Raw genomic sequence first — 26,437 nt, 5'->3', positions numbered from 1 at the left:
GGCACGAATAGCTTGTAACCCCATCGCTACCCCACTACTGTTGAACTCCAGAGCCTCAGACGAGAGGTTTCCCAAGAGAGCCAGAGCGTTGAATACAAGCACTCACATAAAGAGCAACATCGTGGAGACACAGTATTCACCCTATAGAGCCAGACCACCTTGCCCAATCTGCAAGAATGAGAATCATGGCATTGCTACATGCACTAACTTCGCATCAAGGTCTATAGAGGATAAGAGAACGTACATCTACCAAAATCACCTCTGCTTTGGATGTCTGAGGAAGGGACACTCCAGCAAGGACTGTAAACGGCGACATACCTGCAACACCTGCAACCGTCGTCATCCAACGTGTCTGCACGAAGAGAGGTCACAAGCACCAGAGACAACCCAGAGTGGCACATCAACTGCAAACTACCGGAGCCAAGACGTCCGCAGAGTCGTGTCTCACACTACTACCCGATGTGCTTCTGCCACCTCCAGCATTGTCCCAGTCCTTGTGTCTTCAGTTCAAGAGCCACAGATAACGGTGCTCACTTACGCACTACTTGACACACAGAGTGATACAACGTTTATCTTAGAGGACCTGCTTAAAGAGTTAAGTGTGGAAAGTCAACCTGTGAAGCTGAGACTCAGTACAATGACTGCTGTAAATACAGTTATAACCAGCAAGAGTGTCAGCGGCCTACAAATCAGAGGACTCCATTCTGCAAACAACATCAGAGTGCCACAAGCCTACACTCGTAGCTTCATCCCAGTGGACAAATCCTACATTACTACTGGTAAAACAGCGCTACAGTGGCCTCACCTCAAGCATCTCGTAAACAAGTTACCATCACTTCTAGACTGTGAAGTGGGTATGTTAATAGGATGTGATTGTCCCTCAGCGCTAGCTCCCCTCGAAGTCATCACAGGCTGTGAAAACGAACCTTTTGCACAGAGGACAGAGCTTGGCTGGAGCATAATAGGCTCATCTAACCCTCATCTGGACCGACAAGGGAGCCAGAGCTTTGTACATAGAGTGTCAGTAAAAGAAATACCAGCCCGTCTACAACAGATGTCCTTAAAGTACTTGAGTCGGACTTCTCTGAAAGGAACTACGAGGACAAGTACGTGTCTCAAGAAGATGTTCACTTCATACAATTCCTCAGTGAGAACATCAGACAGAAAGAAGATGGACACTACGAGATGCCTCTACCTTTCAAGGGTAGCAGCCCACCATCCCTACCAAACAACAAGAGACTAGCTACAGTTCGCCTCCAGTCTCTAAAGAAGAAGCTAAAGACGGATAAAGAGTATCACGAACGCTATAAGGCTTTCATGAAAGACATCATCGAGAAAGGTGACGCAGAACTTGACCATACCACTTCATATGGAGAGACCGCTTGGTACCTTCCTCATCACGGCATTTACCACCCTCAAAAGCCTGGCAGGCTAAGGGTCGTGTTTGACTGCTCAGCTAAATTCTGTGCAGTTTCCCTAAATGACTGTCTATTGACCGGTCCCGACTTAATCAACTCCCTAATAGGTGTTCTATGCCGCTTCAGAAAGGAAGACGTGGCCATAATCTGCGACGTGGAAAGAATGTTCCACCAGTTCTTCGTCCACCCTGACTCTCGAAAATACCTCAAGTTCCTGTGGTGGAGGGAAGGTGATTTGGAAACGGAACCACAGGAATACAGGATGGCAGTTCACCTCTTTGGAGCTGCTTCGTCGCCTGGATGTGGCAATTTCGGCCTAAGGTACATGGCACACCAACATAGAGAAGACTACCCAGCAGCCTCAGCCTTCATTGAGAAGAACTTCTACGTTGATGATGGGTTAGCCAGCGTTTCATCAGTCGAAGAGGCCAAGAAACTGATCATCGAGGCACAAAAATTGTGCAAACGAGGAGGCCTACGCCTCCACAAATTCAACTCTAACCACAAAGATGTCCTCGACTGTGTGAAACCCTCAGAAAGAGCAACAATCACTAACCCTCTCGAACTTAAGCTGGAAGCGACCCCAACTGAGCATGCATTTGGCCTTCAGTGGTCTATAGACAACGACACCTTCAGCTTCAATGTCAACATGAAAGACCAGCCTTCAACCCGTCAAGGAATCCTCTCCATCGTCGCCTCTCTTTATGACCCACTCGGGTTTGTTGCCCCATTCACCCTAAGCGGAAAACGCATACTCCAAGAACTATGCCGCAGAGGCATAATATGGGATGATCCACTGCCAGATGACTTAAAGCGACGGTGGGAGGAGTGGAAGATCGGGCTATATAACTTAAAGGAATTCACGATCCCTAGATGCTACCACCCACATGACTTCGGCAACATCATCAAGACGGAACTGCATCACTTTGCTGATGCCAGCAGCATGGGGTATGGCGCTTGTTCCTACCTCAGGTACAAAAATGACAAAGATACAGTACACTCCAGTCTTGTGATGGCCAAAGCAAGAGTAGCACCCACAAAGGTCTCAAGCATCCCACGACTAGAGCTCTCAGCGGCAGTGGTCGCAACCAAATTAAGTGTGTTGCTGAAAAGAGAACTGCAGATGAAGATCGATGAAGAATTCTTCTGGACAGATTCACAAGTAGTTCTGGGCTACATCAATAATGAGGCAAGAAGGTTCCATGTGTTCGTCGCGAACAGAGTCCAACTGATAAGAGAAAACACTGACCCAAGTAAATGGCACTATATCGAAACAGCAGAGAACCCGGCAGATCATGCCTCCAGAGGCCTTCAGGCATCTCACATTCCTTCAACAAACTGGATGTCAGGTCCTACATTTCTCTGGGAGCAAGAAGTATATCCCAAACTGAATCCCTTCGCAGACCTACTCGTCGGCGATCCTGAGGTTAAGGCTGTCCAAGCTTTCACAACCAAAGTTAACAATTGTACAGACATTCTAATTCGCCTAAATCAGATCTCTTCATGGTCAAAGATCCTGAAAGTAGTTGCAAGAATCAAGAGGCTGGGATCGGGAAAAGTACACAACACCGAACTGGTGACAGTCGAAGAACGAGAAAGAGCTGCCAAAATAGTGATCAAGCTCGTCCAGCAGCAAGCCTTCTCTCAGGAAATTAAGAGATGCCAGGAAGGAGATGCTCTTCCAAGTTCAAGTGCTCTTCATTCCCTTGATCCAATTCTGCATCGAGAACTTCTCTGTGTGGGTGGAAGATTGAGACGCTCATCCCTCAGTCAAGAAATGAAACATCCCATCATTTTGCCAAAAGACAACCCTATCACCAAGCTAATTACGGCTCATCACCACGCTCAAGTTTGTCACCAAGGCCGAAGTCAAACTCAAATGGAACTGAGAGCAAATGGATTCTGGGTCATTGGTGGGAGCAAATTAGTAGCCAAGCTGATTCACAACTGTGTACGATGCAGGAAACTCCGACGACCTACTGAAGAGCAGCAAATGGCTGAACTCCCTAAAGAGCGTATGGAAGACTCACCGCCTTTCTCATACAGTGGCATGGACTGCTTCGGCCCCTTCCTGATTAAAAAGGCACGGAAGGAGTACAAAAGGTATGGCCTGATACTAACTTGCCTGGCTTCACGAGCTGTCCACATCGAGATGCTTGAAGACTTATCAACAGACTCATTCATTAACGCCTTGAGATGCTTCATCAGCCTCAGAGGAGCTGTTCGGCAACTTCATTGCAACCACGGTACTAACTTCGTGGGAGCTAGAAACCAGTTTAAAGAAGCACTCAAACAATGTGACGCCAGTTTACTGGAGATCTTTCTAGCAGAGAAACAGTGTGAATTCGTCTTCAACGCTCCATCCGCCAGCCATGCAGGTGGTGTCTGGGAACGTCAAATCAGGACAGTAAGAAATGTGCTGAACGCCACTATCGCTCTGTGTCCAGGCAGACTTGATGACGCCTCCCTTAGAACACTCTTCTATGAAGCTACAGCTATTGTAAACAGCCGACCACTGACAGTAGATGGTATCAACGACCCTATGGCGCTAGAACCCTTAACACCAAACCATCTCGTCATGATGAAGTCTAAAATCGCTCTTCCACCCCCTGGGAGATTTGTTAAAGAGGACATGTATGCAACCAAGAGATGGCGCAGAGTCCAGTACCTAATCGAACAATTCTGGAGCCGCTGGAAGAAGGAATACCTCCTGAACATTTCTACACGCCAGAAGACGTACCACGGCGTAACCTCAAGGTGAACGACATAGTCATCCCCAAGGACAGTAACCTGCCAAGAAGCCAGTGGCAACTATGTCGAGTCGTCGAAGCCACTCAAGAGAGCGACGGTCTAGTACGTCGAGTAAAAATACAGACTGGGGAGCGAAAAGATCACTCTACCTGACCTTCAGTCCTCGAGCGACCGATCCAGAAATTGGTACTCCTCCTCGAGAGTAATTAGTATAGAGACACTTGAGTTGTAGTGTTGTATTATTTTGATCTGTTATGTGAAATCTAAAATGAAATCCTGTATGACTAAATTAATTGTTTTGTGCTTATCCGTCATAGCAGGATTTGGTGGGAGTGTAACTGACCGCCAAGGGTAAAGATGCCTATCATCTTTATTGTCAGTAAGCTTTAATTTACATTGGTCTAGATCAGTGGTTCCCAAAGTCGGGGTCGCGACCCAAAAGTGGGCCGCGAGCAGCCACGGATGGGCCGCGAGATGATTTAAAAAAAAATAAAAAAATAATCATTTTTTTTATTTTTTATTTTTTTATTTTTTATTTTTTTATTAAATTTTTTTTTGTCAGGCCACTGAACTTAGAAGCAGGCCAGGACAGTGTTTCTAGTTGTATTCTAAAATTCTATTCTATTGTATTCTAAAATGTGACTATATGGTTTTATATTAACTTAATAAATAAACAAAAACGAAAAATCTACTTATTTCAACGAACATTTCAAACTAAATAACAGATTATGCACATAAAACGCTGAAAACAACCGAAGCAACAATAGTATTTTAATGAGGCTATTATTATTATCATTATTATTTTGCAACAAGTTAGCCCTCTCATAAATAGCACATATAAATGAATAACTAACTTGAACTAACTTAATAGGATTGAAGTGATATTTGGCTTAAAAAATCGGTCGCCTGGCAAAAAAAAAAAAAAAAAAAGCCAGACGATGTGCATTGGGCCGCGGCTCTCTGACGCCTTATTTTCTGGGCCCCGGCCTGAAAAGTTTGGGAACCCCTGGTCTAGATGATCGACTTCTCTTTATTAGCTCAGAATACTGAGCTTTCTATTTAAGAAAAGAATATTTCAGAGCCACTTGTGCATTTTCATTTCGTGTCCACATGGGGGCAGAGCTCGTCTTTCCTATAGTATAAAGGTCACAGCATCCTGTGTGTGGACAAGGCAGGAAGTAACTCAGAGACAACGTTGGAGCAGACAGCGAATTATGTAGAATATAAGGACCTTACTTCAGTAAATAACACCCCTTGGTAAAGCGGAATAAGGTACGTCGAACACTAGGATGTATTATTGTTATTATTATTATTACTGTTGTTGAAGAGGTCTATATTTATGTGTGGTAAACATGTAAAGTGGTGCACTCACTGATTAAGTTCTAATCAAAGGCACCTGCTGCCGAACAAGTAACGTTACTATTTATCATTATTTTTCCCTAAATGCCTTTATTATGGAAGACGAGTTCACCCTTAATATCTTTAAATTCAAATGTTTGTTTGAACACGTTAGGTGCTTTGTTGTGAACAATATTTAACTATGAACAATATAACTAACTAATATAACTAATATATAACATAACAGTGTATGTTTGTGTTTGACTGTCCTATGCAGTTTTCACGGTGCAAAACGGTGCAAACGGTGCAAACGGTGCAAAACGGTGCAAACGGTGCAAATGGAGCAAACGATGCAACCGTCACAACATGTACAACTACGGTGCAACGACAACTACCAAAGAAAGGCGACAGTGATGCTATGCTGAAATGCAAAAGAAAAAGAAAAAATAAATAAAAGCACCTGTACGAAACATAACCGCATCTTTATTTCATCACCAAGCCGGGGGGCAGTTACATGAGTCAAATGCTTTTTCTGCCTCTATCCCTACCAATTATTGATTCAATCTTTCCCATGTATTGAATGAATGAATGACTTTTATTTATATAATACATATGAATGTATTTAAGCATTACATCACGCGCAGGAGTGGTTTGTGACCAATAAACCATGCCTAGGGGTGGTCGTTAGGCCCGAGGCGCAGCCGAGGGTCGTTAGACCCCCCTAGGCATGGTTTATTGGTCACAAATCACGACTGCAAGTGATGTAAAGCTTTTATACAACTGCCAGATTCATCCAACCTTATTTCTATACAATAAACACACATTAATCGAAGATTTATTGAAAAAACCATCCGCCAGAAAAAGTAGTTCCGACAACTACAAAAAAGACAAGTTGCCTCCATGTGGAAGCAGCTTGAAGTGCATCCAACCAAACTAACACATCCAACTGTGTATTATTGGAATGATTGAGAGAAGTTGCCTCATGTGGAAGCAGCTTGAAGTGCATCCAACCAACTAACACATCCAACTGTGTATTATTGGAATGATTGATTGAAAATTTTATTACCAGATGCAGAATGGGTACAATACAGTACGGCTCAATACACACAATTGTTAAGGGAATGCAGACCTACTTTCCATAGAACTTCATTCTTAGATGCTTCTATATAAAGTAGGTAAAACAAATTAAAAAGTCTTCTTTGCCCTATAGGAAAAAAACGTTTTCTTCGCCCTATTCTTTTATTTATTTTTTTAAACCTACTGTAGAGGGCCTAAACTTAACCAGTTGGAAACCAAGCGTACAGTAATAAAATTAGCAATCAATCAATCAATCAACTCAATAGGCCATGCTCACTTAGAACAGCGCAGCACCCAGCTCTCTGACTATCCCCCGCGTTGCAGGCAGAGTGTGTGTGTGTGTGTGTGCGTGCGTGTGCGTGCGTGTGTGTGTGTGCGTGTGTGTGTGTGTGTGTGTGTGTGTATGTGTGTGGGGGGGGGGGGGTGTGTGGCGGTGGGTGGAGACTAGAGCGAGCGCTGACAGTCGAAAGGAAAAAGAAATTGAAAAAAAAATCGCAAATTAATCCATCAATCAATCCGCGATTTTTCTTTTGTTACAGAATGATTCAAGACCCATCAATTACATCATCCAACATTGTTTAAACGACTAAGACATTCGCTGTGACAGAATCGCTTGATATTTAGTCGTTTAGTCGCCATTAACATATCCATTTGTAAAGATTATTGGCCACCTTCTTGTGATCCGGCGGAGTGATGTGATGTGGGTCGGTTGTGGGCGGGTCCTGGGCCAGCAGCGTGGATTGTTGCCAATAAAGACGTGTTAATGGCCAATCAGAATCGAGAAATTTGCATGCCGTTGTATAAAGTCTAATAGACACTATCCTGCATCTGTCTTTGCGTTATGAACACAGTCTGGTCCATATTGATAATCCTGTCATGCACCTCCAAGCCTCCAGGCTTTCCGTCTCCTGTACCCCCTTGGTTTCCCCCCACTCTATCCCAGCCTATCTACTCTCTCTCTCGTGTGGCACGGTGGTGTAGTGGTTAACACTGTCGCCTCACAGCAAGAAGGTCCAGGGTTCGATTCCCGCTTGGGGACCAGATTTCGGCATTGCCAGGTACCCAGGTGGGGGATCTCCCAGGCCTTTCTGTGTGGAGTTTGCATGTTCTCCCCATGCTTGCAAGGGCCCCCCCCAATGGAAAAACATGCACAACAGATCGCTAACACTGTCGCGTCCCAGACGAAGACGGGCAGGAGCACTTGGATTGGTCCCCGGGGCGCGGTACCTCGCCGACACCCCTGTCTGCTCCCGGCTGCCCTTGGGGGGAAGGACGACAGGATGGGTCAGGTGCAGAGACTCAATCGCATCGGCGACCCAACAATTGCATGTGTGTGTGTGCCGCCCATCGCATGTGTCTTACTGCATGCCAAATAAAGACTTCTCCAAAGTCCTGCATTATTATTATTATTGTTATCTCCTAATTGCAGGCATGGGATTCAGGTGTGTGGAGACCAGAGGAGCAGCTGATCAACATCTGCTTGCTGATGGCTCTATCTATTTAGACCTGGCTCAGATGTCATCATGCTGCCAGATCTTAACTTCTTTTATACCAGTCAGTCACTTATAGTTCTTGTGTCAGTCCTTTATTCATTTGCCTCGTCTAACCCTGTCTTGTCCTCCTGGCTCACAGTCCTCTACCTGGCTCCCCACCCTGCTCCCATGTTCTGGATTCCGTGACCTTCACCTACCTGACTGCTCTACTCCTTGTGGACCCCGTGGACTGTCTGAGAACCCGACCCCGGCTACGACCACCCGCTTGTCTGACTAGCCTGCTACTCGTCTACTCCCTGGACTGTCTGAGAACCCGACCCCGGCTACGCCCCCCTGCTTGTCTGACTACCCTGCTCACCTACTCTCTGGACTGTCTGAGAACCTGGTTATTGTATTCTCCCTTTCGTCATTGTCTCTGCCTGTTTGTGTCTGCATCTGGGTTCTGGCTATAGTACAAACCCTTATAAATCCATGGTACGATTATCTATATTATCTTGGCTACAATAGATGTAAACACTTTGTAATCCTGATTTAACCTCTTAAGCCCGAGCCATATTTTCAGAAAATTTGCCTAAAACTACTACATACCATAGTAAATGGAAGATTGCTCCACTTCTACAAGGTCCATTTGCATGTTCTTGCTACCATTCACCAGACATGAAAGCTCATTCAGCACCTTCTTGAGATGACGTGTTCAAAATATCTAAGCAAATGAATAAAGGGCAGATGATTTACAGGGTTTTTTGTAGATACAGTTCTGAATTTTGCCATCCAGACACATGCTATTTCAAATGTGAATATAGAATATCAGGCCTATAAATTACCTTATTATGGTCAAGTCACACATCTATGGATCAGGCCAAATCTCCCCTTTTCAATGGCAGAGTTCAATCTGTATTTAGTATCACCAGGCGTACAGCAAGAACCGTGAATGAAATCTACTGTAAATACAGTTACTTTTTTTATTATGAGATTCCTCCGCCATTTTGAATCAGATTGCAAAGCTGTTTTTTGCTAGACGTTCACAGAAAGGAAGATAAACTAACTGCGTTCTAATTTATGCCAATAACGTTCAGTTTTGTGGTAGATAATCCTGAAAAATAAGAGAAATAAATGTTTTTATCCACAAGTCATTTGATTGACAGGAACTGGCTTGAGCTGGGTAGTGTCATTTTTCGAAATTCCAACGCCATTCGAAAGCAATGGGTCTCCTCTCCTCATATGACTACAAATACATTTCCAGAACTCATATTTCACTAATAACGCTTTAACCTATTGGTAAACAAACATATTGCTGAAAATATACACTATGACTGCTGTTTTGACAGGGTTAGGATCTTTACTCTTGGCTACATTTGGAAAAAAACACAACAATAATTCATACAGTCTGTAGATATGGATTTATGACCTAAAGATGTTAAAGATGATGGTGGTGGTGATGATGATGATGATGATGATGATGATGATGATGATGATGATGATGATGTTGATGATCATGATGATTATGATGATGATGATGATGATGACACTCAAAGGCGTCTCTGCAGATGGACCTGCTTCATAAGAATTCCTCAGGGGCATCCTCCTGGAAAATGGCACAAAGGTTTACTAAACATTATTGTGGCTGTGGCACCAATTATTGTTAATATCCAGTCCAAGAAACGGACTGATCACTCCAATGATGGCAAGTGTCAGTCTGCTCCAGAACAACAAGAGCTGCTGAAACAATCAGTCCATGCCCTGTGAATAAAACAATAATTCAACAGTCAAGGTGCAAGTTTGCCTTAGCCTGGTAAAATCCCGAATCCCTACACTTTGCCTTGGGTTTTGGTTGGATTTTGTAGTTGCAATTTCTACACCCTATTTTCTCTTAAACAGAGCCAGATTGAACCAGGAACATTTTTCTCAAGTTCTGCTGCCTTTAGTTCTCCAGCAGCTGCTGGCAGCAGTCCATGCCCCCGGTTGTGGAGCCTGATGGCCACTAGCACAAAGGACAGGCTGAGGCAGTCCTTGTGTCAAAGTGTGTCAACGTGCCTGAAGTCACTCGCCTGCACCACCACCGCGCTCGGTGGGATATAAACCATCAACACAATCACATATGTTAGTTCTTGTGGTAAATAGTATGGTCTCAGACTTAAAGCCAACAGTTCAAGGTCCGGGGGAACAGATACGTTATTTTACAGTGATGTGACCAGGATTACACCAGTTGAAATTAACAAAGACAGGAAGCCCTCTGCCTTTCCTCTTGCCGCTTTGTTTATCCCTCTCATCTCGCACCACCGTGAAGCCCTCTTGTTCAATAGTGCAGTCCGGCATTATCATTCAGCCATGACTCCGTGAAGCACAGTAAACTGGCCTCCTTGTATTCCCGTTGGTTGTTCACCAGGGTTGAGTGCTCGTCCGTCTTGTTGGCCAGCGATCGCACTTTTCCCATAACAACAGAGGCTTAAACCTTCTATTTTTGATTCTCCTTTCCCTCCCGCCAGCTCTCGTCTGTGAATCCTAATCTTGAGTATGCAATTCTGCCAGCATTGTGGTTGTTGTTGTTCATTGTTCTAGCTAGACTCACTTAACTTAAACTAAGTTCACATACGTTGTTTCCCTTCAAATATATTTAACATTAAAAACAACATACAGTCACTTAGACAACAAGAAAATAAATCAATAATAGGGATAAATATAGAAGGTGGGGGGGGGGGGGGGGGGCTGCTAAGACAGGCTTCCACCAGTATTGTCATATTCCGACCCCCAAAAGAGGTTTGTTTTAGATAGCGATGCTACAGTAGTGATGCTGGTATTGGTGCGGTCCCAGGAGGATGGGGGTACAGAGCACGTAGTAGCTTAGGGCACTGACTAAGGAAGAGTGCAGGTATGCCACCAATTTCTTCAAACATTACCTGTTGGGGAAGGAGTCCTTTATGCACATAGCTCCTTATGGTAGTTGCATAATTTCAAGGGCCTGGAGGGGCAGTTAGCTTGGTGGGTGGAGCAATTGGTTTTAATTATACCAACCACAAAGCAGGTACCCATTACATTGGTTTGCGCAAGAAAAGCCTGGGAGCAGGGGTCCCCTGAGTCAGATCTTGGAGCAGAACTGGCTCAAGCTTAGCAAGACGATGAAGAGATGAGTCAACTCCTTCAACTTAAAATGGGGCTAGTTTTTAGGGATGTTCGATATTGGCTTTTTTTTACCGATATCCGATATACCGATATTGTCCAACTCTTCATTTCCGATACCGATATCAACCGATACCGATATATGCAGGGTTCCCCCCCCCCCCCCAAAAACGGAATAATTTCAGGTAATTAACATTACATATCTCTTGTCATGGAATTAACACAACATTATGCATACTTTTGACAATAATCAAATAAGAATTTGTTCTTACTTGCTTGCCTGGGTAAATAAAGGTAAAATAAATGTAAACCGATACCGATATTCTCCGATATTAAATTTTAATGCCAATATCGGCCGATAATATCGGTAGGCCGATAATATCGGACATCCCTACTAGTTTTGCATAACACGCCTGACGATTGCATACCCAAAGTAATTATCGATTTATTATACGTTATACTTATAGCACATGCATGAGTCTGGTCTCAGGAAACATTGTGAACTTTCTTCCACAAAAAAAGAATCTCTCTGAGTGCTAATGAAATGGAGTTGCAGAGGTTTGAACACACTGAAGTAAACGTTTAGTTTACTCACATTTCTGTTTACTTGTTGCCAGATGCCTGCTTTTGAGTTCCAGCTGAGAGGTAGGAGCTGGAAAACATAACGGTTCCATAGCCTGAAGTCTTATCTCGTACAGGTCCAAAGTTGATAACAATCCCACAGAACATTTGTTTTTACAAAGGTTTTTGTAATGTGTGTACCGGTGTTAATTTGGCATGATTATCCAAAATGGCCATCCAGAATTTCATTGGCTACAAAGGTGGTCAATCATTTTTGCCATCAGAGGTGACTGGTCCATTCAGGACCCGGCCAAACCAGACGTTGTCGGGCCGTCCGATGCTTAAGAGGTTAAAGGGGGTGCTGTGGTGGAGCAGGTAGACCTACAGGGTAGGCCAGGGTTGAGGAAATGTTCCTGTGTGAGACCAACTTCAGATACAGGACCACTGTCTAGTTCATATCCCGCCCTCCCATTCTGATGCAGCTTCTAGAGTACAGCTTGTGTTGCCTAGGTCAATGGCCTCTGCTGTTCTGGCCACAGAGACATTTGTGGGGGGGGCGTTGTCTACAGCCGCTATGGCTGTGAAACTCTGCATGCGACTCTGGGGTTAAAGGACAGAGCCAAGACTTCTTTCAGTTGTTGCTGTAGAGCAGTGTTTGATCCTGTGAGTGTGCACACTGAGGAGGGGAGGCCGGTTGCCTCCTTTAGTTAGAGAGAGCCTAATGGCAGCCTTAAATGCCAATATTGGGTCGTGAATGGCATGAATGAATATCATATACATACATTGCAGACTTTTATCTTTAATAAACAAGCATTTATTTTCTCTACTCCTGAATGGGTTTAGTTGTGTGTGTGTGTGTTTAGCCTCTGACTGACTGACCTGGCTTATTACAATACAATGGTTAGCCTTGGTGGGGCAGGTGGATAAAATATGCATGTGAAAATGAAGATGTAAGCTAGAGACAGTGCTAATATAATATTGTAGTGGTTTAGACACAGGACTGACCCTCTCCGACCCTCAGCCGTCGATTACTGCTGACACCGGTCCTGAACTCCAGCTGCCAGATGCTCCATCAGGGCTGCCTCCCGGCCAATAGGCGGACAGGCCGCTGCCGCTGCCCGGGGGCCTGGGTTGAGGATGGAGCACCCCTCCCAGCACCTGACAAGGTAGTCTTGTCTCGGACTGCGAGAGTCATCCAGGCTGCCGTCAGTCTGGCCAATGCCGTTTCTTGTGAATTCTCGGGGGACGTAGGTAGTGGTTTAGACACAGGACTGATTAACATAATGCTATGTTTTGATGTCAGTGATGTGACACCTGTACCAGGCACCCTGCAGACTTGAAATAAACAGCTCCGCCCCACTTGAAATAAAGTGTGTCGTAAGTGCTGTTTGCTCATACAACCACAACAATATCAAGTATTTTAGATGCAGCCTGGCATCCTGCGTGACATAATCCTAATTCATTGATTCCAAACCTTTTTTGGCAGGTAACACCATATCTAGGTCACAGCATCTTGTGACCTCAACATTTGGATTCCACAGGAATTGGGACACAACATTTCCACTGTCCTAATGATTAAGGTACAGTAAGCCTAAAGGATGAATAATACAATGTTAAATTTCTCAGATATCAAACTGCTGTGGCCTACTGATGTAACATTATAATCTATAATGACAACCCTAGCAGTGTGGTTATACTGGGGCCTATTTGTCCCATGCAAATCAATCATTTTAGTTTGATTATGAATCTTTCAAGGGACCCCATTTTAATATAATGGGCCCGCCATGTGGGATAGGGTTGGGACAGGCTGATAATGTGAGGTAATACAGTCTTGCATTATTAATCGAGCTGAACTCTTGAGTCCAATTCAGTGATCAGCATCTTCATCTGCTTTGGCCGCAGTTTCATTAGACTGTCACCTAGTCTACCTTCAGACTATTGATATGGATCTTCCTTATGTTTATCGATTGCGACAAGAGAAGGACTTCCTTGTTCAATTATTCTCAGATTTTGTTTATTTGATAAGACATGCATTCAACCTTTAGGAATGATTGGGAAATAAATGCTGTTGCCGATCAGACAAATAATGCTGCGAATAACAAACAAGAACACATTTCCCACAAAGGAAATGACTACAACAAAAATAAACAAAGGGGCAGATGTTACACATGTAGGCATTCACCTATTATTACTGATTATACAGAGGCAACATAGATGGACAGAGAGCTACAGTAGGTATTCTCATCGTTTTAGAAACAGCTGCTTAATTTTTTCCAGTTAAAGATTATGTTTGCATACGGCTGGTATTATCCACCAATCAAGGCCCAATGATGTCATCACATCTGGTCAGGCTGTGTCATAGAACACCAGTGTATTCTGTCTCGGAATTCACTTTAAAGGGGCACTTCACCAGAAAACAATGCTGATTTATTTGAAATGATGTAGATGAAAAAAAAGCAATCCCTATTGCTATCCTTATCTCTATTCTTTTCATCTGCATCCTTTCATTGAGCTGTAACTAACACAACACAAGGACTCAGCGTCCTCTGATGACATCATGGGAGGTGATATTCAAACTCATTAACTCTCAATAACTAAATGAATGTGTGCAAGATAGTTTAGAGACTTTGGATATGTGTGAGATTATGTGCAAAGTAAACCAGTGTTGTTTTTCCGTGAAGTGCCCCTTTAAAAAAAACATATGCATTAACTCATTGACCGCCGGGGATTAGACGGGTCCCGTTGTAGCTATGCCACGCTTGTTTGTAGAGCTATATCTATATTCTATATTATAGCTATGGGGACAATACTATGGTCATTTGACAGTGACTTTCTTCCATCCAAGATGCAAAAAAGAGATAATTTTCCCATGCATACGCTTGTGCGTTATCCCATGGTGAATATAAGTATATAATTTTCTGCGTTTCTGATTCTTTGATTGCCAGTAACGGCATTCGTATTGAACACAAAAACGCTGATCACCTGGATCGGTATAAAAACATTGCACGATCAAGCTAGAATTGACGTCAGATAGTCCTTACCTGTGATCGGGAGTATTCCAAAAATAATATTCCAATTGTTTGATTGCCATCTGGTCCATCTGATTTCCATCTGGTCCACAACATAACCCACCACAACATATGGATCGGGGGAATTTGACGCGCTTCAATGCAATCGGGAGAAACGCTCGACTCGCCCGACCCAGAAAACTGCGCCCGGAGACATTTGAGTGTAACACAGGGTCTGGAAGCATGAATATTAAAGGCAACCAACTTGTGTTCAGCTTTTCTCTGATTGGCCACGATCCCCACGCCGCTAGCCCGCCCCCTTTTGCCGCGAGCGCGGCAGGAACCTTCAAGTTCCCTGGTGCAAAATAAATCTGGTAGTTCGTTTATGACGTTAATTAATAATAAACACTGTTAGGACTCTTAATAATAAACACTGTTAGGACTATCTGACTCTTAATAATAAACACTGTTAGGACTATCTGACTCTTACTAATAAACACTGTTAGGACTATCTGACTCTTAATAATAAACACTGTTAGGACTATCTCGATTCACGCGTCACTACTGTAACTAGAAACTGTACATTGTGACGTTATATGTTATTTCGCGTTTTTAACGTCAGTCATTGTACATCAGTGTGGAGGCTGGTAGTTCGTTTATGACGTTAATTAATTATAAACACTGTTAGGACTCTTAATAATAAACACTGTTAGGACTATCTGACTCTTAATAATAAACACTGTTAGGACTATCTGACTCTTACTAATAAACACTGTTAGGACTATCTGACTCTTAATAATAAACACTGTTAGGACTATCTCGATTCACGCGTCACTACTGTAACTAGAAACTGTACATTGTAACGTTATATGTTATTTCGCGTTTTTAACGTCAGTCACTGTACATCAGTGTGGAGGCTGGTAGTTCGTTTATGACGTTAATTAATAATAAACACTGATTGATTGATTGAAAACTTTATTAACAGATTGCAGAATGGGTACAATACAGTACAGCTCAATACACACAATTGTTAAGGGGATGCAGACCAGAGAAAGACTTTCGTCTTGTTTACATCAGGGTCCCCCATTTTCAATTCATCAGGACATATATGACATACATGACATACAGATAGTCAGTACTGCTACATCTATACATTTATGACATACCAGATTTGCAAATACAGTACTGTTTGTGATACAGAAGGAGTCAAGAAAAGGGAGTATATACATTTGACGTAGAAACTGTACATTGGAGGAGGTTGGGTGGGGGGGGGTTGGGTACATTGGGATATTGACAACCATACTGGGTCATTTACATTGGAGGTGGTTAGGGGGGGGGCACACTGTATAAACAAGCAAAACTGTACATTGAGGGGGGGGGGGGGGGGGAGGAGACACTGTACAAACAAACAAAATTGTACATTGGACTATTGACAAAACCATACTAGGTAAATGACATTGTTGAATTGTACATTGGAGGGGGTTGGGTTAGGATATTTACAGGGGCCAGTGTTGAATTGCAGTCTCCCGTAGGTGTCCCTTGAGAGAGGTTTTGAAAGTGGGTAGTGATCCACATTCCTTTACAGCTTTGGGTAGGGCGTTCCACATTGATGTGGCATAATTGCGAAACGTGTTTAGTCCCTTATTTGAGCCGAATCTGGGTTTAACTGTTAGGACTCTTAATAATAAACACTGTTAGGACTATCTGACTCTTAATAATAAACACTGTTAAGACTATCTGACTCTTACTAATAACCTGATGTAAACAAAACAAGTCATTGCGACGGCCAACGGAAGACGGCCGCTGCCGCAGGCGGCGCAACTCTCTGCCATGCGGCAGCGCGGTCACGTGGCCGTGTGGCCAATCAGAGAAACGCTGAACGAAAGGCTGAACACAAGTTGGTTGCCTTTAATATTCACGCGGTCTGGAACAGGGTTTACTGCACTCTTGATACTGCCACCTGGGAGGATCTGGCCGGTACTGCACCCTCGGGGTCACAGTATGCCTTCTAACGGCAACATACGGGTCCCTGACATTGAATCGAATATTAAAATCGAAAAAGAGGAAAAACGATCAAATAACGTATATATACATGGTTGCCGTTCAGCGGTTGTCGGCCAATCACGTATATAAACGTTGTTGGCAGGGAATGAGTTAAATTGGAAAACTGGTATTTAAAAATAGTTTTCAAACATTTTCATATAAATAAATGTCTGTTTTGCCACTCTATCCCCAACTGATAACAATAGTGATTATACCTATACCCAGTTCATGAATGCTTTTACATTTGCTCTTCTTGGCTGTTCCAAACAGTAGTGTCTGGTAGGACATTCCCGGGAAAATCATCCGGCACACAGGAAGTGATCGTTTTACCAGCAGCAACAGCAGTTTGTTTAGATTGAATAGAAGACTACTCAGTAGTTAGCATACATTTTAGCAAGATGGAAAGCAAGTCAATACAGTGCAAAAACATAACGGCAATGATCGCTTGTCACCAATAGATGTCGCCAAAACCAACACAAATCTTGCAGATTGCCACTTTAAAAGAGCTCCTGTGACTGATCTGTGATACTGTTCACTCACTGTGATTAGCTGGATGCGGTGGGTACAATGTTTTGAGCTAATTAAATAATGGTATGGTATTTATGGTAATAATGGTAATACAGTACCAAGGCTTAACATCAAGGTCACTACCAGGCCAGGTCATGGCACGTTCGTGTCTCTACTTCAGTGGGAGAAGCAATCTGGACACTCAAATCATTCAGACACTTGTCTGGAAAAACCTTGACAGTCTTTCCTCTCTGATCAGGGTAGTAATTCTTGAGTTCATTGTGCAGACTAGCGAGGGATCTTGGTGGAATGATCTTTGTCGGCGTGTTCCCCACTGACTCGTCAACGTTATCAGCCCAGTGAGCCTTGGACACCCACTTGTTCTGCTCTTTGTTGTAACAGCAAAATGCCGTCCACATGAGTTTAGGGATCCGGACCCTGTTTTTAATTGTGTCCCTGCCAGGCACGGCTCCTGTCACTACATAGGCCAAGGGTTTGTTGTTATTGCCCAGGCAGCTTTGGTCCATAAGATCCCTCACATAGTTCTCCATGAGACACCAGCTCCCCCCATTAAAAGTGACCTTTTGGGGTACGATATTGGTCAGGGTGAAAGTCGAGATGGCAGAGTCCTTATCATGTGCGTGCTGCATTGGGAAGATGTGACCCCTGTTGACCTTGTGCGCAGACCCTTGCTCTGATTCACCAATGTAGTCTTTAGTTTGGGCTTGATTCTCGCCAAGCTGCAAGGTAATAATGACATTAACACAGGGATTATATCCAAATAATTTCTAAGCATACTTCCTATAGGTTTGGTTTAACAAAATTATTTTATTTTGATTTATGACGACATAAGATAGAATAATAAGAATTACATGTATAATACGTTTTATAAAATAATTACAAGCCCCTGCAAATGTATACACATATCTCTCCCCAAACAATTTTTTTATTTCAAGGATGAAATCCAACTGAACAACACAATCATAATGAAAGGTTTACCTCTGGTTCTATCCTCCACTGTGGTCGGTTGACTCCACTATGCTTGCCCCTGTAGGTGTAACCAGAAAACACTGGGATCTTGTGTGATGTGTCGTACAGTGTTGCAAACTGACTCTTTGGTTCCGGCTGACCGTACATCTGACATATGCCTCTGTAGACGTTCTGATCCTGGACGGCACCGCCGAGTAGGACTCCTGGGACGTCCGGAGGTGTGCCACCCACGAAGAAGTCGGTGCAGTCGCTGAACCGGTTGACTACTTTAGAAACGCAGGTAGGAGCAATGAGGCAGAGCAGGAAGAATAATATGTGGTGGTACGGCTGCTTCATCATGGAGACTTGAAGTGGTGATCTCAAACTTCATTTTCAGACTGCCTGTGTCTTTAGAAGGGAGTGTCCATAGCCATAGCCTCCCCACCACTATGTAGCCTAAACACAGAACGCCCTGTTCAAAGGAGCCCAGGTGGCCCTGCATTAGACCCAGAGGAATGTCCAATTATATCGCATTGCTCCAAAGTTCCAAAAGAATTCCCATGATATCGGGTGTAGCGTCTAGTCACTGGAATATACTTACTGTAGTATCCCCATGGGTGTAGCTTATTCTCACCTTTGAGCAAACACTAAAGCCCAATATATTTGACGGATAGGCTACATACCATGTCGCTCCCTCTTCCCTTTTCAGTACACACTAGGCCACTTTCAAAATGTAAGGAGCACAAGGAACTGTGTGAGTCCATTTAGAAAGATTTCAAGTTCAAGTTCAAATGTATTGTCATGTGTTTAAATACATGAATAAATAATAATAATACAATAAAATAAACAGAGTTGTTAAAAAAATACATATATATATCTTATTCACATCAATATCCCTCCAATTACAAATAACACACAAATAACCTTTTTGGATAGCCGTATTTGCAGTCGTGAGGTCAAACCAAATCACTTGGAATGTGAATGTAATACGCTACAAAACAACCCAACCATCGTTAGACAATAAGACTTGAAAATATTGTTCATCTCAAAACTGAATCTAAAAAGAAATGAATGGTTCGTCTGAAGGATTTTATTCTTAATGGAAAAAAGCTTTTCTGCCAAAACTTAATGGTACATAATTTTTTTCTATATATGGTTATCATGTCTGTCTCCCAACTAATTCTAGCTGAAAAACCTTCCTTTTAAAGACAATTAGTCAATGGTGGAAATGTTTCCCACTTCAAATTCCTTGGGGTCATCTTGGACTCAAACCTGACCTTTAAGAAACACATAAAGAAAGTGAGGAACACCATCAACTTCAACATTTCCAACTTCAAACAAATACGGCCCTCCCTAACACTTGAAGCCGCAAAGACATACCTACACTGTATGGTCTTCTCTCACATTGAATATTGCCTTCTAAACTGGTCATTTACTGGGGCCACAGCCATGAAACCCATAGAACAACTCTACAACAGAGCATTGAAGGTATATGACAGGAAACAGTACTCATACCACCACTGTAAAATCCTGGATAAGCATCAAATTTTAAATTTTGAAAACCTCAGACGTTATAAAAGTTCCTGCTTTGTATATAAATGCCTGCACAGATTAGCCCCTCCCCCTCTCAAGGAGTTTATCCACGAGAAAAGGAACACTGGATTAGCCACTAGATCAAACACCAGAGGGGATTGTGAGGTCCATTTTAGAAAGACCGCCTTCAGCAAAAATTGTCTATCGATAATTTTGAATATTGCCAATATCAAGTATAAGACATTTCATTTGAATACTGACCACATCAAAATGAAATTCTCGAAAAGCAATGCGACACGAAAGTTATGAAATATATTTCTCAAGAGTGTTACTCCTGTTGACAGCAGTCTGGTCAGCCAATACTGCCCTACAAAGGCTAACTGCAGTAACTACGCTAACACTGAAACTGAGGAAATTGGCTTCAACGTTTTTTGGCCGTCATGAAATACCTGCTAAAAACTATGACCAATGATTTGACCTATGACCTAAATGCAGATACTGCACTCTGCCTTTGTATTACCAGTATGAGTATGAAACTGTTTCAGTTTGAGGAAAACTGTTTGATTAATCGTACTACATTTCATTTGTATTTCATTGTTTTATTTATAGATGTTATGTTGTGTTATGTGCATCTTCTAAAAGTTGAAATAGATTAGTAATTGAGAAAAATTAAAGCAACCCTAAAGTGTTATTTTTTTTGCAATATCCACATAATTATTACATGTTAAGCATTGCGTTATAAGATTTAGACACTACATAATACTGTATACACACACACACACACACACACACACACACACACACACACACACACACACACACACACACACACACACACACACACACACACACACACACACACACACACACACACACACACACACACACACACACACACACACACACACACACACACACACACACACACACACACACACACACACACACTGTCATTTTAGAGATACTCTAAAATAATCAAATCTGCTCATGTAGCAATAAATACAATCTAGCCAAATAATAAATATTTACAATACTTGTTGTATATGTATATCAAGTTGAGGATATATAAATTATGACTTGGCTACATAGTGTGCCATGTAAGATTACTAATTTAACATCTGGTTATGGTTGTACTATCTGCTCTCAGTAAGCAAACCTTTAAAATATAAACACATTTATTCATGGGAGGTGCAAGGACCTGTAGCTGGTGTATTAGTTCTGTTTTGCAAGTTAGCTTTTCAAGGATAACCAAACTATTATTACTACTGTGACTACAACTAGTACACACTGCGTTTTGTCTTGGTCCGGTAAAAGCTCCAAGAAACCAAGACAGAGTGCGGTAACTACACTTACTGTGGTTTGCCTTGGTCCGGTACATCCCAAAGCTCCGGGAAACCAAGGCAGAGTGCAGTAACTACACTTACTGTGGTTTGCCTTGGGCTTTGGTTGGATTTTATAGTTACTGCAATTTGTACACCCTATTGTCTTTATAACAGAACAAAAATTTACCAGGAAATAAAACAGATATAAGATTACATTTCAGTCAGATTCCGGATTGATTTGAATTTACTGTATGTGACTGAAGATAAAATATTGTGGTTTTGAAACAAGACTGCAAATGGGAGTAGAGCTCATCAGAAGAGATATGGAGAGACTACGTTGTTAAAGATGATGATGATGATGATGATGATGATGATGATGATGATGATGATGATGATGATGATGATGATGATGATAACGATGATGATGTGTTATCTCTGTTCCTAGGGTGGACAGACAGGACAGCCGTCCTCCCATCTGTCCCGACTCCAAAGGCGTCTCTCCAGACGGACCAGCTTCTAAAAATTCCTCATGGGCATCCTCCTGGAAAATGGCACAAAGGTTTACTAAACATCATTGTGGCTGTGGCACCAATTATTGTTAATATACATCAAATAGCCTCAGCTGAGTCCAAGAAACGGACTGATCACTCCAATGATGGCAACTGTCAGTCTGCTCCAGAACGACGAGAGCTGTTGAAACAATTAGCCCATGCCCTGTGAATAAAACAATCATTCAACAGTCGAGATGACATCCAAAATATGCACATCGCCTCAGATGACCTGAAAACCTGCCACGGCATGGACCACGGAACAAGGACACATGTTCAAACACAGCCTGAGGCACTGAGCAGAGAATAATACAGGCTTTGTTTTAGCATAATATGTACATGTTTGGGTAACATCAGGGTAGAGGAACAGAGACCCAAAATACAGCAATTGTTCTAGGACAGCTTTTGTTAAACCTTGAGTACGACGTGAAAAGGAGTTCTTTGCATCTGTCCACTGTGCCGTTGGGGCTGTTTTGGTTCCATGTCCCTCTCCATTATCCTGATAATGGCTTGGGTGCCTTTGTTAGAGACTACCATAACCAGCGTGTTCGAACTCAAAGCTCAGAATTAGGCTCTCGGAGAGAAGGTTTGAGTCCTAAGCGATCTTCCCAGTAGTGAATAAATGCTGTTTGACGTACAGGAGACACAGCAGGCCATGGTCACAGCTTCTCGAAGGAACATTTTAAATGAAACCAGGCTCAAATTAGCTTTTGTGAGGATCAATTCTATAGTTCTTTTGAGGCTTTTCAAAATTAAAGCTTCAGACAACGTGGGTATAGAAGAAAAAATACTAAATTATACCCAACAATATTTTGAAGTGGGTAGGCTTTCAAAATATATACTAAATACTATTATATACATATATATATATAATGTATATATTTTAAAGAAGTAGCTCATGTTATAGACAAATAAAGGGTGTGTTCCAAGTTTTCAACTGTATATGAGAAAGCAAATGATAAATTCATCACCACATCACAACTTGTAAACTCTTGTGAGCTTTCCGAAAATGTCTACTTACGAAGTCGTGAATACCATAACAGTGGGTCGTTTGTATGGACTTTACTGTGGTGAACACAGTAAATGTTGAGTTAAATCGACTTGGATGAGAGGGGGGTGGTAGGAGGTTCCCAGACAGAGTGGACAAACACAATGGGTGCAACAACAACAATGCTTTATTATAGTCATCAGTATACAATAATGTTGTGTACAGGCCCTCTGGCGGACACGTAGCAGTAATAGTTCAAGTTTCAAGTTCAAGTTTCTTTATTAGTTGTCATACAAAAATACAGAATACTTTTATATGAAATGCTTTTTTCTGTTTTGCTCCTGAGAGTGTGCTAGATAAAAATAGATAAGTATAAAATAGAAAGTCAAAAGTACGTAAACAAGTGTAAACAAAAGCGTTCAATATACATATATACAATATACAATGCAGAGTAGAAAAAAAAGTAACTGAGTTACAATACAATATACTGTATTTTGTACAATATGCAGAAATGGGATGAGGTACAACTTGGGGTAAGGTGCAATGAGGTATGAGTTGTAGTGCAAATCTCTTTACCAATAAATATAAAGTGTGTTAAAGTGTCTAAAGTGGGTAAAGTGGGTGCTACAGTGAGTTGTTTATTTAAAGTGAGTGTGTACGTGTGGATGTGTGTGCTGTGGGTGTATTTGATGGTTTGTTACATAGTGTTATTGTCGTTGAGCATCCTGATGGCCTGGGTATAGAAGCTCCTTCTGAGTCTCTCTGTGCTTGCCATGAGACTCCGGTATCGCTTGCCTGACCGCAGCAGTTCAAAGAGGCAGTTGTTTGGGTGGCTAGAGTCTTTGGTTATTCTCTTAGCCTTACCCCTGCAACGCTTGTTGTAAATGTCTTGGAGAGTGGGAAGCCCACCTCCAATTGTGCGTTCGGCTGAACGGGCGACTCTCTGTAGTCTGCTACGGTCTTGTGCGGTGCTATTCCCAAACCAGGAGGTGATATTGCGAGTCAGGATGCTCTCTATTGTGCATGAGTAGAAGTTCTTAAGGATCTTCTGATATGTGGACTCCGAGATAATTAAAACTGTTCACTCTCTCGACCTGTGCCCCGTCGATGCTGAAGGGGCTGTAGTCCCTGACCCCCGACCTCTTAAAGTCCACAATCATCTCTTTTGTTTAGCTGACATTCAGGGAGAGGCAGTTCTCCTGACACCACCACGCCATAACCTCTACCTCTTCCAGGTAGGCCCTCTCATCATTTGCAAAGATCAGGCCCACCACTACTGTAACTGAGGGGTACAATTCCCTGACTGTATTAATAAGTATGGTATCATTAAACCACTACTGCTTTATGTACATTACTACTGGCCATACAGTACACAGGTATATGAGATGAACACATCCACAATAACACGGTTTCACACAAATACTAGTTTAGAAGAATATTTATTAGCAGCACGAAGATTATCTTACATTACTTTACTTATCAAGATTGAGAATTGCGCTTGCAAGGCGAAGAATGTGCATGAACAGGTCAAGAGCGCAAGTCCATGAGCACACCACGCAGGAGATAATCAACACCACCTGTATCACAAGAACTATATATATGGTACACCAGTAGGGCAGCTGGAGATACCAATAGGGTCCCTCCGGTTGTAGGCCAGCAGGGGAGAGGATCCGTCGGTAGCGAAAGTCTGGGTCAACGAGGAACAAGGAGACTCCAGGTACAGGAGACAGTGCAATAATCTCTTGATCCGCAGACGAACAACAGCTATTCTCCGGTATGCAGTGCCGCATGGAAGAAAGCTAGCCAGCCTCAGGCGTCCTAGAGGCGGGCTCGACGTTGCTCCTCACAGGGTAAATCCCACACAATTGTGGGTGTAGACGATTCTCCGCTCCATCAGCTACAGGACCAAAGCAAATACAATCCAGCCGAAAAGGGCTCTGTAGTCGCCGGTGTAGGTTATCCAGTGTACATATCCACACGGTTCTCGTCTAGGGCTCCTCGGATGACGGCACCAGGTTAAGCCGCCCAGCCTGGATAAGCACACTAGCTCGGTACGAGGAAGCGTTGGTAATGCTGGTCACTGTAGAACGGTAGCCGCACGATACACTACACACAAATAGACCATCACTTAAATAATAGAATAGGTCGAACTCGACGATACAGCGTTAAACTCTGACACTTCAGCTATCAATTCGCACGCGGTCTCAAGGCTCTATTTTGGGGCAAAACGGGCCCACTTCACAGCACGTTGCATCGTGGTGTGAGGCCCCAACCCATTGGTCAACTCTACTGCTGTATCCACCTGCAACGTATTTATACGTAAGGTGAACAATCTAGTACCAGCCTTATTTCTGTCTCGTATTCTTGCGCGGAGCCAGTCATGTCCAGGCATGTCCTTGGCGGTGACTTTGAACTAGACATTGGGGGGTATGGCCGTGGCGCCTAGGGGATCGCTTCCAATAGGAGAACGAATATTATGGTCTGTCCTGTACCAGGTAAAGGGATATTCCATGTATATGTACAAAGAATATACAAGGGATATCAAACGATATACAAATATTATACATGGGATCTCAAGCAATAAATATATATATTCGGTTTAATCTGACCCTTTGTAACAGCCGCCTCCTAATTAGTCCGCACCGAATTAGATAAGCAGAGACAGATTAACCGTCTTGTCCACTACTCAATGTCCGTTGTGAGGAGTAGGGCAATTCACAAAGTCAGTGGGTCATGGTCGTCATTAGGAGAGTCGGGGAGCCTTGGCAACTCTATCAGCCTCGCCACGGGTCGGGTGTATGTCCGCCCCTGGACGAGCACTTCTGCCGCTCTGACCTTTCCGTCGGCACCAGTGATCACTTTGCTTACGCGGCCGGCCGGCCACGCAGCTCGGGGTAGTGACTGGTCTATGATCACGACGACTGTGTCCACTTTTAAGTTGTCCCGGTCCTTGACCCGCTTCTGACGGGCTGGAAGGGATGGTAGGGGGGTTAGGAGGGAGCGGGCCTGAGACTGCTTTGATCTGTGCTTGGCTGCGCCTCCACCTCCTCCGTCTGTTTCTCTTGTTTGCTCTGTACCCCGTCTGAGGAGGGGCCGGTTCCGGCCGCCCCATCAAGGAGTCGCTTGGGGTGCTGGGCTCGAGGTCAGCTACGTCTGGAGCGCGGCTGAGGGGGGTGGAGTTCCGAACTCCCTCTTGTGCCCACGGTTCTCTCACAGGCCTCTCGCTTAATGTCAATAGCCTCTCAACGGGCTGTACGAGGGAGTGGCCGGTGTCGCTCGCCTTTGTGTGTAGGCAGCGTGTAGACGTGGGTTGACTGTCAAGTCCGTAGAGGGGGCCCTGGAGCGTCCACACCAGTCGGGTCTGAACCGCGACTGGGCATCCTTTGGGTCCGATGTGGGCCGCCTCAATTGGGAGAATGAGGTCCGCGTGGTCGGAGCCGATGAGCAGGGTCGGTGTGGCGCCGTCGATAAGCGGTATAGGTAGTTGACGTAGGTGCACATACTTCGCCATCAGCTGTGGGATGGGGTAGGTGTACTGGGACAGGCCTATGTCGTGGCTGGTGAAGACGTTGGTAATACTATACTGCTTCTCGGGCTGGTCCACCGCTGCTATCTTGAAGGAGACCTTTTCACCCTTTATGGTCTTCTGGTCCCTTCTGATGATGCGTATTGTCATGGTACCTTTGGCACCCCGCAGGCCCAACTGGGCTGCGGCGGAAGCGAGGAGGAGAGTCTTTTCAGACCCATCGTCCAGGACGGCGTAA

Source organism: Notolepis coatsorum (genome assembly GCF_963971535.1).
Source record: "Notolepis coatsorum genome assembly, chromosome: 3".
NCBI classification, from domain to species: domain Eukaryota; kingdom Metazoa; phylum Chordata; class Actinopteri; order Aulopiformes; family Paralepididae; genus Notolepis; species Notolepis coatsorum.
Note: the sequence above shows the minus strand (reverse complement) of the source record.